Raw genomic sequence first — 12140 nt, forward strand, 5'->3', positions numbered from 1 at the left:
GGATTCAGGCAAGCCGGGCCGACGAAGGCTGTGATGCCAGAAACCGGTCCCCGGAAGCTTGTTTCCTTCCCAGTATTAGAATTGGCTTGGTAGTTTGGTTTGCCCTGTTCCCATCATGCACTGGGACAGGTACAGACTAATTTGCATGTAGCCAGTTTCTGAGCTGGGATGGTGCAGTGAGCTAAAAAACGGTGATGGATTAAAACCATGATCTCTTGACTTGGTAAGAGTATTCTGCATCATTCAGAAACTCTGTCCATCACCACCCCCTTTTTCCCAAATCGATTTTATCCACACTCAGTGTGGGAGGGTATGCTCAGACGTGAGTCCCTTGCTCATTGCACCATCAGGATTCAGGCAAGCCGGGCCGACGAAGGCTGTGATGCCAGAAACCGGTCCCCGGAAGCTTGTTTCCTTCCCAGTATTAGAATTGGCTTGGTAGTTTGGTTTGCCCTGTTCCCATCATGCACTGGGACAGGTACAGACTAATTTGCATGTAGCCAGTTTCTGAGCTGGGATGGTGCAGTGAGCTAAAAAACGGTGATGGATTAAAACCATGATCTCTTGACTTGGTAAGAGTATTCTGCATCATTCAGAAACTCTGTCCATCACCACCCCCTTTTTCCCAAACCTCTCTCTAACAGGTCCAGTCCTCCAATTGGCCCCAACAATCAGCCACCTCCCAGTTTGACTGACAGCCAAGTCTGAGGCAAAGTAACCCCCCCAAACCTATCTCGCCCACAGCGATGCCTGGACTGCCCATTTTTATCCCCCGAGCTGTGGTGATTCCCATGGCAGTGTACGGTGTCACCCATTCTCTGTGCAGGTTCTCATGCACACATGTAGCTACTTTGAACTATGGAGTGGCCACTGGCCTTGCTGTTTGTCACTTTGGATGCCCATTCCCTGTGCAGGTTCTCATGCACACATGTACCTACTTTAAACTATGGACTGGCCACTGGCATTGCTGCTTTTGATGCCTATCTGGGTGATATGTAATAAAGACAGTTACTCCTGTTGTCTGCTTTGTCAGTGTCCTTGCTAAATAAAATGTTTTCTGTTTGGGTATGGTTGCATGTGACAAATGCTCTGTATGCCACTTTAACATTGCCAATTGCTTGTTTTACTTTTTCAGAGTGTGCCAGTGGTGAAAGGCACTTTTGTTCTTCTTGACTCTGAGGCTTGAGGGTGCAAAGATGGGTGTTTGTGATGATCTACTGTTATACTACTCATCATATGATCATGTTTGCTAAATTGTACACTTGTCATGTTATGATGCAATACCACAGCAGAGGTGACTTCTATCCACAGGATTACTTGCGGGGTGGCCATGGTCCATCATATCTGTGTGATCTTTCTTGATGTGTGTACAGCAGTGTTGATGTGTGTTCATCTTGTGATGGCCTGTCTTCCTAGTCACATGGGTACATTGGAATGTGTGCACTTGAGTGGTCATACAGTGTGAATGGGCTGACATTGTCAGTAGTGTTGATTTGTGTGACCCTGCAATGCCAACTGCACACATGTATGACCCAGGAAACGAGTGGCTGTTTGTTTCAATTGTCTGCCATGTGCTTCAGATTGTCGGCACATGTAGGAGATGTAGGTTGGGCACTGTGCAGTGTGTCGGTGTGTCCTTGCACTCCTGGGGAACACCTACCTGTTGTTGTTGCCAGTTGTGAGTATGCAGAGTGTGTCACTGCCAAGTCTGTGTTGTGTTTTGTTGATCAGCCATGTGTCTTGTTACTGTCTGTGCTCACTGTGCAGACCTGCTCAGCCACAATGACATTATTTGTGAGTTTTCTCATGCATTGCTGTCACTTGACCCATTTTTGGCTCCAGTATGGTATGTGGTATGTAGAGTCATGCTATCCCCTATATGTGCTTCTGATGCCTACACATTGTGAGTGACTCTTCTATGTGTTTGTGTACAGTACACTCCTCACCTGTCCACTACTGACGTACACACCACTTCAATCTCATGTCTTCAACCCCATGGCTTGCCAGTGTGTGAGCCTCCCCACCACTTCATTTGTTACACTATGATTTGAGATGCTGAACTGTGTACAGGACCAATGTGCCACTCAGGACAGTTTCCCAATTAGGTATGGGTTATATTCTTCTACTGGTTTGCGGTCATGGTTACTCATGTGCAGTGCATATATTTGGGCAGCACAGATCTCTTGTCATGTTGTTTGCACCTGGGTGTCCCTGAGTTGTGCATCTATGGGTGATGGGTAAGCTGTATGTGTGTTTGCTGAGGTACCGCTACCCTTCCTGAGTGTGATGTTCTCTGTGTGCTGTGATGATTTGTGTTGTGGGAGTTCATGGTGTGGCACTCAAATGTGTGTGCTACTGATTTGGTTGGCGTGCACACACTGCTTGGTGTGCATGCAGTGTTGTCAGTGTATGTTGCCTTGTACTTGCCTGGTGTGCATCTCCTGATGTCCAGCTGAGTTTGCAATGTGATGGATTGGTCTGTGCATCCGTTGTGTTTTTGTTGTGGATGTATGCAGTGTTTGGCCTGTGTTGGCTCTTTCTACTGACAGCTGCTTTGTGTGTGTGATGTTTTATGTGCATAACATTGTGTGTGAGTAGTTGTTGCTGTGTGATACATTCAGATGTGTGTTGCAGGTGCAGTGCGCATTACTTGTGTATCTGTCTCATGCAGCAAGACGCATGCTTGTTACTGGGCTTGTTTCTAAGCCTGGGCAAAGCACTACTCTCCGCTCGCGTAGTTTGCGAAGTTTGCGCTACTTCGCACCACGCGATTTGCACGTAGCACAGTGCAAACATGCGTAGCGTAGCTTTGCGTAGTGCAGCGGTCATTTTTTGCTTGCTCGCGGTCCTCAACATCAAGTTGGCGACCGCGAGCAAGCAAAATGACATCCCGGCGAGACTTTTTCCTTGTTCGCGTTCAGCAACATCAAGTTGCCGATCGCGAGCATGGAAAATAAACATCCCGGCGAGTTTATCAACGCGAGGAGGTCAGGTTTCTCATTGCGAGTGGTCGCGTATGCTCGCGACCGCTCGCGATGAGAAACTACCAGTCTGCGTTGAGAAAGCTGCCGCTCGAGTAAAAATCTACTCGAGTGGCAGAAAACTACAGCTCGCACTGTGCAAGATGTAGTTTTTCATGATTGCACAGTGCCGGATGCTTGTCCGCACTGTGCAATCATTGAAAATGGCATCTTGCACAGTGCCAACAGGGTACTAAGCAGTTCGCAAAGTGCTACGCGTAGCTCGCGATGTGCACTTTGCGTAGCTTCGCGTAGTGCTACTTCGCGAAGCTACGCTCAGGGTTCCTTGTTTCTAGTGCACAGTGGTGGTTTGTCCTCTTATTTTTAGCCTGTCACTTGTCAGGATTGTGCGTGTGAATGCTTGTAGTACATTATAGCACCTTGTTCACTTTATGAGTGGTGTGGTGTCTCTGTTTGTGTTAGCTGATTGTCCCATTGATCCCAGTTAGTGTTCATGATTGATTTTTGAGGATGCACTTCTTGTTTTATGGTGTCTGTGCATTGGCCCTGAGTGACAATGTTGTGTACTCCTGTTCTGTCTAGGGTCACATTGCCCTTACACTGTTTGGCTGCCCATGTGTGGGCTTGTTGGACTTCTGTGTATGTTGTATGTGAGCTTTGTGTTTGGCTACTGTTTCTGTGTCTGCATTGGTTTAGGCATCCCTGAGTGTGAGTGTGATGTTTGGGGATGCACCACAGGGAGTGTGATTGGGGGTCATTGAACTCACAGAACACCATTTAGACCATTATGTGTGTTTCTCCAAGGTGTTGAGTGCTGCAGGTGTGAGGTGAGTAGAGGATGGGTATGTGTGAAGGTCCTACTTGTGTTTGACAGTCAAGGAGTGTGACAACGGGCCATGTGTGTTGTACTGATGACATACACATGTCAAGTAAGTTGAGACAGATGTATGTCACTATTTGACTTCAGACACTTCCTATCATTCCTGTGCCAATGCATGGCTTGCCTTGATGTCTCCCTAAGTTGTTGCACAGAGGTCACTTTGGTTGAATATCACTCACTGTGCCACCCATGTCTGATTTGATGGCCTACGGGTGGTGTGATATGTTCCTTCTCTTGCATGTGATGTACAAATGCTATGTGGCTTGCTCCATGGTTTTCCAGCACTGTCCACTTAACTTTTGGCTGGCCCATTCATTGTCCTCCATTGCTGCTGACCTATGCTATGAGTATGTGGCTGGGTGTTAGTGTTTGGTGTTTCTGAGTGACTTGACAGGCAGTGTTAACAGTTCAGTGGGTGTTCAAATGCAGAGTGAGTCTTCATTTTGTAATCATACTCAGTTTGCTTCACATGAGTGGAAGGTTGGTGTGAGGAGGAGGGTTGTCCATCCCCTGAGCTTCTGTGCAGGGTGTTCCTCTTCACCCCCTCCTTCCAAGACAGGCTCCCTTGTCCTTTGGTGTGTGAGGTGCAAGGTCTGGCTACACCTGGCAGATGAATTGTGCGGGGGGCACAGGAGGAGCACACAGCATGTTCACAAATGGGTGTGAGAAGTGTAGTGTGTGAAGGGTTGAGGAGGTGCCCTGTTAATCTTTGCGGACTGCCCATGCCTGGCGCAGGCCCTGCCTACTACATTGTTTGCAGGTTTTGCCGCTTCTTCACCGCTGCGGTGACGTGACTGGGAGATTGCAGTGATTTCGCGGTTGATGGGTGACCCGTATCCGGGGTGATTTTCTGACAGGTAGGACATTTGTGGGTACACTGGGGGATATGTTCCTGTCCCCACCAGAGTGTCTGATGTGGACAGGAACCGTATGTCAGCACAGGAGTTGTGTGTAGTGGTTGTGTGCAGAGTTGTGTATTTGCGTGCCTGCGGCATTGTCCATGACAGTGCATTATCTGCTGGTAGTGGATGAGGTACAGCAGCGGGAAGGCTTGAAGAGCTGGATCCATTGCGGTCCAGACTGAGTGGAGGGTACCGGGAGTCTAATTTCGCGTTCCGCTGTCGTGCTTCCTCCTTCTCTGGGTGGGTAGATTCTCCACTGCGATGTGATGGGCTGTTTGGGGCATCGTGATTTGTATTGCGGACGGGACTTCATTTCACACAGTGGTGGGTCTCTATTGGCTCCCTTCATCGCGATGGCGGGCGCATATTTCTGGCGGTTCACGCCGCTCCACGGCGGGCGGAAAATGGCCTATGTTTGCCCATTGTAATATGGCGGGCGCGAGGACCACTGCTGGAGAGCAGAAAAGGTCATTTTCCGCCAGCACCACGGTTGTGCCTCCGCCCGCCATCCTAATCAGCCCCTTGGTTAGTTCGTACAAGACTCACGTACTTTCCAGAATTACACTTCATAATGCTATTTCTTTAACAAATGTGTTGCAATAAACGTAACTGTGAGCTCACTTTGTTCTAATGTAATGCATACTTATTATTAAAATATACTTATGTGTCTTGAGTGTGGCATAGTAATGATCCCTGGGCAACCAAACAACCCAACCATGGCCTTCACTCAGTGGGAAAGCATTTGAACACAGATCTTGGGAACGATTACACCTACTTTCTCAGCAAACAAAAGTAAGCACTCTCAAAAGTTACTTGGAATGGGGGTGGGGTGGACAAAGTTATGGCACCAAACATATTAGTCACAAACCATAGACGCTCCTGCTTGATCTCAATGCCTGAGTCCGTTTGAATGGCCAAATCCAACTCGCAATCCTCTGAAAGAGCCCAGAGATGAGCAAGAAGAAATGTAGGCAGGTGTTCCGAGGAGCATCACTGCCATTCGTAATAGTATTAAAAAACATGGTAGAGAACTGGCCAGATATCTGGTAGTGAAGAACCAAGGTGCCTCCTGTGGGGTAAAAGTGGTACGCCCGAGGCCCACAACAAATTGGAAGGAGTATTGGAAGGAAGCACACGTGAAACGAATGAATGGGCATGCAGTGGCGAGAACAGGTAATAAGTGCACCCCTGGCACCTACTCTCCTAGGTCACATGCTCAAGGCAGCTCTGACAGGTGTTGTGGCAGCTAAGTGTGATCCTCAGTAGAGACTACCATCCTGTTGGACCCAACGACAGGAAGGGGGCCCTCTGAGACAGGATATTTTAGGCCCAGAAGAGCTTCAAATGATCTGGGGGCCTGTGCTGCATCTAGTGGGCCTATCAGCCTGGGGAATGGGGAAACTGGACTGAAGTACTAATGCTGGTTTCCACAGGAACTGAAGAACTGAGGCATTGCACAACTTGGGTGCCAGAATAGAAGGGGAAGGTGCAGTGTGCTGCAGCAGGGTCGAGGATCTGAGTCTGCTGATTGACAAGCAACCTATGCATATAATCTAGGGGGTGGAATCTGGTTCATGTTCCACCTTCTCCCATCAGAGATTGCGGCCCTCCAACCCCCCTACAGGAATATTGGGGGACTGTGGAACATCCCCCTTTTGGATATACCAATAAGTACAGGTGGCATTTGTGCACTGATAAATCCCATGCAAGAAGTAGTGCACACCCTGGTTTCATGACCTGAGTTCATGTCACCAAAAAACCCACAAAGAGGAGCATGGGCTGCTATTATCACTCCACGTAAACCCATTCCACACAAAGCACAGCGAAATTGGTTTATTCTTAGCTGCCTAGATTTATAGAGGCCTTCTCACAAACTGCATTTTTTAGTATGCTAGTATGCGAGTAATACAACAATAGTACTACTCATACGCTACAAAAGGCTATTCACAAACCTCTATGTGGAGATTTTTGTCTGTCCTATCTTTTCTGCAGAGAGAGCTTCATCCAACTGCGTAGATCTCCACCCAATTATGCATACATTTTTGTAGTAAACATGTGAGGGGCGGGGGAAATGGCTTGGAATTGGGGAATACGAGTGGGATTAGGGAGGAGTAAGGAGGAGTAAGGAGGAGTGAAGGGAGGGGCACAGACCCACACTCAGAAGAGTAAGCCAACTGCTATTCACAGACTGCACTTCTAAAGTTACTATGTCCAAAAAATACCAAAAACAGTAATGAGTGTACTCCAGCTCAGACCTAGAGTATGTCCAACACCATATAAGGCCAACCACTGTTACTTCATCACAGTCACATCGAAAACAATGAAGGCAACAAATAACTATCAAATATACAGGAAAATAAAGGAACATATGTTTATTAATGTTGACTATCCAAATGAATGATCCATTTTCTGAAATCCTATGTAAAGTGCTATTTTTTAGATCTCGCCTGATCCAGCGCATGCGCTGGTCTGGCCGAGACATTTAGTAGCTGCTTTTGAAAGTGCTACCAAAGCGGCCACCAGCTTGCTGTCACGGGCACAAGCACGCACGCTGCTGCGCGCGCATCCCTAGCGTGCTTTAGCGCGTCATCACGATCGCGATCACTTTGGCTTTCAGAGTGATCGCGATCGCTATGACTTTCGCTTTCATGCCGTGCGACGTTACTTTTACTGCCACGCAGCCAATGCTTGTTTTTTAGCAGTAGGCCTTGACATGCTTCCACTTTAATAATGGGAGCTGTGCGCCTTTTTGTTCTGCATGTGTCACATCAAGGGATGCGACTTACAGCACTGCTTTCACTTCAATAATAGTGGCAACGCCTTTCTTTGATTCTGCACAGCTCACGTTAGGAGATGCCGCTTATAGCAGCAGGACGACAGCGACACACTTCCTCCTTAGCATACGCTTCTTAGTGAGAGTGCCTAGATTAAAACAATCTAGGTTTTATTTTTGGCAGTGCGCCATGCCGCACTTAATCTTTGATAACGGCGTCCACGCACCTTTCTTTGGTTCTGCACAGCTCTCGTCAGAAGATGCCCCTTATAGCAGCAGCCACAAACGTGGAGCCAAAACTCCCGATAAGCACCAGCCGGAAATCTTATCCACTTCCACCCAATAGCAACAACCGGTATCTGACGACAGCTACACGCTTCCTCCTTAGCGTGTACTGCTCCATAAGAGTGCCTGGATTAAACCAATCTGTTTTATTTGAACATCGCGGCACACCGTGCTTCATCTTTAACATGACGGCAGGGCTTTTGGTCTCATTTGTGCGGCGTGCCCAACTCAACCTTTATTTAAATAAAATAGAATTTTTGGCAGCACACAATGCTGCGCTCTAACTTTATTATCGCCACACACCTTGCTTTTGTTCTGTGTGGCTTGGTACACGAGATGCCGCTTATAACACCGCTTTATCTTTAATAATACTGGCAGCGCACCTTTCTTTAGTTCTGCCTGGCTCGCGTCAGCAGCAGCCACTAATGTGGAGCTAGCACTCCCGCTGAGCACCATCTGGAAATCCTATCTGCTCCCACAAGACACCAACAGTTGGCATCTCAGCAAAAACAGTATACAGTGGCAATACCAATCCCGTCTCCGCTCTCTCCACTACCCTACCCATCACTTTGAAATGAAATGAAATGAAATGAAAAGAGATTTGTAAAGCGCATGGCTGCCCTTGAGCGTCCCAGCGCTGAAACAAAACACAGGACCACCACCCAAACACAACTGAAGCAAAGCCTAACGGGGGAAGAGATAAGTTTTCAGTGCCTTGCGGAAACGCACTAGATTGGATTCTTTCCGCAGGGCCGTCGGCAGAGCATTCCATAGTTGGCCTGCATTAATAGAGAACCGGCGACCGCCGGACTTCACCTTTTTGGCTCTGGGTATCACCACAAAATTACCATCATCCGAGCGAAGGGCTCGCGTAGGTTTGTAAGGGCGCACCAGGTCTCTAAGGATTGGAGGGCCTGATCCTTGCAAAGCTTTGAACACGATGCAAAGGGATTTAAATTTTATGCGAGCTCGGATTGGAAGCCAATGCAAGGCCTTGAGAGCAGGCTTAGCTGATGATCTTTTGGCAGTACCAGTGAGCATTCTTGCAGCCGCATTCTGAGCTCTTTGGAGCACATTCAGGGTGGATTCTGGTGAGCCAAGGAATAAGGCATTGCTATAATCCAGCCTTGACATGACTAATCCTTGAACCAGAAGTTTCCGGGAGTTTTCCGGGAGTAGCGGGAGGATCTTCCGTACTGACCTGAGCAGTCCATAGCAGGTCCCTGCCACTCGTTTAGCTTGAGTGGTCATTGACAGTTCAGGTTCAAGCCAAACCCCCAAACTTTTTATTGCTTCTTTGGGAACTGGGGGGGCACCTAGACTGTCCGGCCACATGGATTTGGGGAGAGTTGAACATAGATTGCCAAGAAGCATCAGCTCCGTTTTCGTCCCATTTAGTTTGAGCCGGGACTCCGACATCCATGACATGATGTTAACAAGACATGATGCGAACTTTTCCCCCTGGCTTTCCGAGAGGGACAGCGAGACGATCAATTGAGTGTCGTCTGCGTAGGTTGCGATTTTCACCCCGAAGGGTGAAACCACCTCCTCCAGTGGGGCCATGTAGATGTTAAAAAGCGTAGGGCTCAGTGAGGAGCCCTGCGGTACTCCACACTGAAGGGGGGTAGGCAGAGATCGAAGATTGCCTTCGCAGACCTGATAAGTCCGGCCACTCAAGTACGACGCGAGCCATTTGAGGGCCGACCCTCTCACTCCAATCTTCCCCAAACGGTTGATCAGGATATTATGATCAACCGTATCAAATGCAGCGCTTAGATCCAGGAGGACCACCGCAGCGGATCCTCCCGAATCCAAGATGCATCTGCCTTCCTCCACCATTGAAATCAAGACCGAATCGGTTCCCTGGCCAGGCCGAAAGCCCGTCTGAGTACGACCCAGTAGATCATTAGATTCCAGGAAATGCGAAAGGTGGCGGTTGGCAAACTTCTCGGCAATCTTATTCAGCCCGGGCAGAAGCGAGATGGGACGGTAATTCGCCAAATCGGCCGGATCAAGGCCTTTCTGTCACCCACCTCCATATCTCATTTAATAAAACAAAACAAAAATGTTAAAGGCCCAACAGCAGCAGGTTGCTGCTGGACCACACTGCTGTACAAACAAGCATTGGCATAACCAATAGGTCTCGCCTTTGGTACCTTATAAGTGCTTAGCCATGCAACAGTTGATGTTGTTGCACAAAGGATATTGTGCTGCATAACTAAATACTTATAAGGTCCCAAAAGCGAGACCTATTGGCTATGCCAATGCTTGTTTTATATTTATCATCCAATATTTTTTTCATTCTTAAAGTAAGTCCTGTATAATTTTAGATCAAGCGGAAAAAATTATTAACACCTTAATTTTTTTATTAACAGCAAATCCAGTTTTATGTTAGAAAATGGTGATTACTTTTTTTTCCATTGTGTTTATTTTTCCCTAAAAAGCAAATTCTATAGATTTCTATAACAACTATTACAACACTTGCAATAAACTTGGTAAGGAAAGAAGTCAAAGCTCTCCACTTTACCACCACTCTACAGTGGGAACACACTTCAGCACCAATCAATCACATCTAGGCAGACCGCATAAAAAAATAACTCAAACGCCAAACAATTTTTCCTGCCTTCAATGTGTCGATGAAGAATAATTAGTGGAGGAGAGGATTTACAGGCAAAGTATTAACATTTTTGGGATATCCACAAAAGTTGTCATTGTCAGATAACACTTCCCACTTGAATTGATCCTTGAAATGATTGCAGACAGGAAGCAGGAGCTTGATTCATCCACAGCCCTCTGATGGACTATCCCTGCCAATGTCAGAATACTGGCTGATCTCCATTTCATAGCTGCTGGATCTTTCCAGTGGGTCACCTTTGATAGCACTGGCACCTCCTAGGCAAGCCAGTTTACATCAACATAAGGGCACACCAGTTTATCGCCAGGCCACAGTGAATGACGGAAAGGCAAAGAGTGGGAAGAGAATTCTATACATTAGGCTGCTTCCATTGAGCGCTAGGTGCTATCCTTGGCACTTCAGCCACCTCACCACACAGCACACCTTTTCCGTAATAGACACCGCTGGCACTCAATCAACGTGCAATCTGTCTGCGATGTCAGGAGCCGGTTTGCTGCTGTGTACGCTGCCATTCCTGGAAGCAGACATGACAGCTTTATTTTTCGACAGTCATCTCTTGCACGTCACTTTGTTGCTGATGATTTCTATGGCTCATAAGTAAGGAACAACTGGGGATACATGTGCATCGGGAATGCCATCTCTAACTTATTCAATAACCACTATAAAACAATACACATGCCTTACCCTCACATTCACTGCATGTTAGAAGGCATGATGTATTACAATTAGAATAGAGGGCCCTTTTTAAACATCCATGTCTTTGTAGCAGGTGATGTCAGGTATACTCTGTTTTCCCATCTCCTCACACCTGACAGACGCCCAGCCACACTATTCAATTTGAGGTGGAATAGGGCACACATACTTATACCAGCCGTTTTGTAATGTGCTTTTGGGTTCCCTTAAGTCATTGTTCAGATTTCCTGACCATACAGCGGAGTGCTGGTGTACTCCTCAAAGGTTGTTCATAAGATTGTTGTAGCCTGTTGCATATTGCGCAACATTGCCATGTGATTAGGCTTACATATGGATCCTGACCCTGATCTAGACCCACATCCAGGTACCACTGGTGGGATACAGAACAGAGGTCAGGGTCTGCAGGTGTGGGATCAGCTTGCTAATTCATTTGTGTCTTCAGCTGCTAGTTGTTTCGCTGCATTTATGTGGCTAGAGAGCAATATGTTTGGTTTATATGGTGGTTTACTAATACACTGTCCATATATCCCATGCTGAGATAACTCTGTTTTTTATTTTTTATTTTTTTTATTTTTATTGGTGCATGTTTCCAATATAGCAAAATGATAATCTTAAAGTTTACAGGTTTCACAAGAACATGAATATATTATATAATAACAGATTCCCTATTCAAAACGTTGCATGTCTTTAAAACCAATAAACTTTATAGCAGAAATATAGAAAAAAAAAGAAGAAATCTGTATCAATTCAATAATATAATCTCATCGGGGGCAAGATGGCCGCCGTGGCTCTGTAGAGAGTAGTCGCATACTCTACTCTCTCCTATCCTAGGATGATGGAGTATTGGTGAACCCAGCGATGTGGGCTCTGACTTACCGGATTGGTCTTGACACAGTGGATACACTTAATCCAGGCTGGTTGAGGGGCTCCCCTACAAAGAAAGTGATAAAGAAGGTGATAGACTGGCTGAACTGCTGGAGAAGTCTGTTTA

This window comes from Triturus cristatus, chromosome 2_1, assembly GCF_964204655.1.
Source record: "Triturus cristatus chromosome 2_1, aTriCri1.1, whole genome shotgun sequence".
In the NCBI taxonomy this organism is placed as follows: domain Eukaryota; kingdom Metazoa; phylum Chordata; class Amphibia; order Caudata; family Salamandridae; genus Triturus; species Triturus cristatus.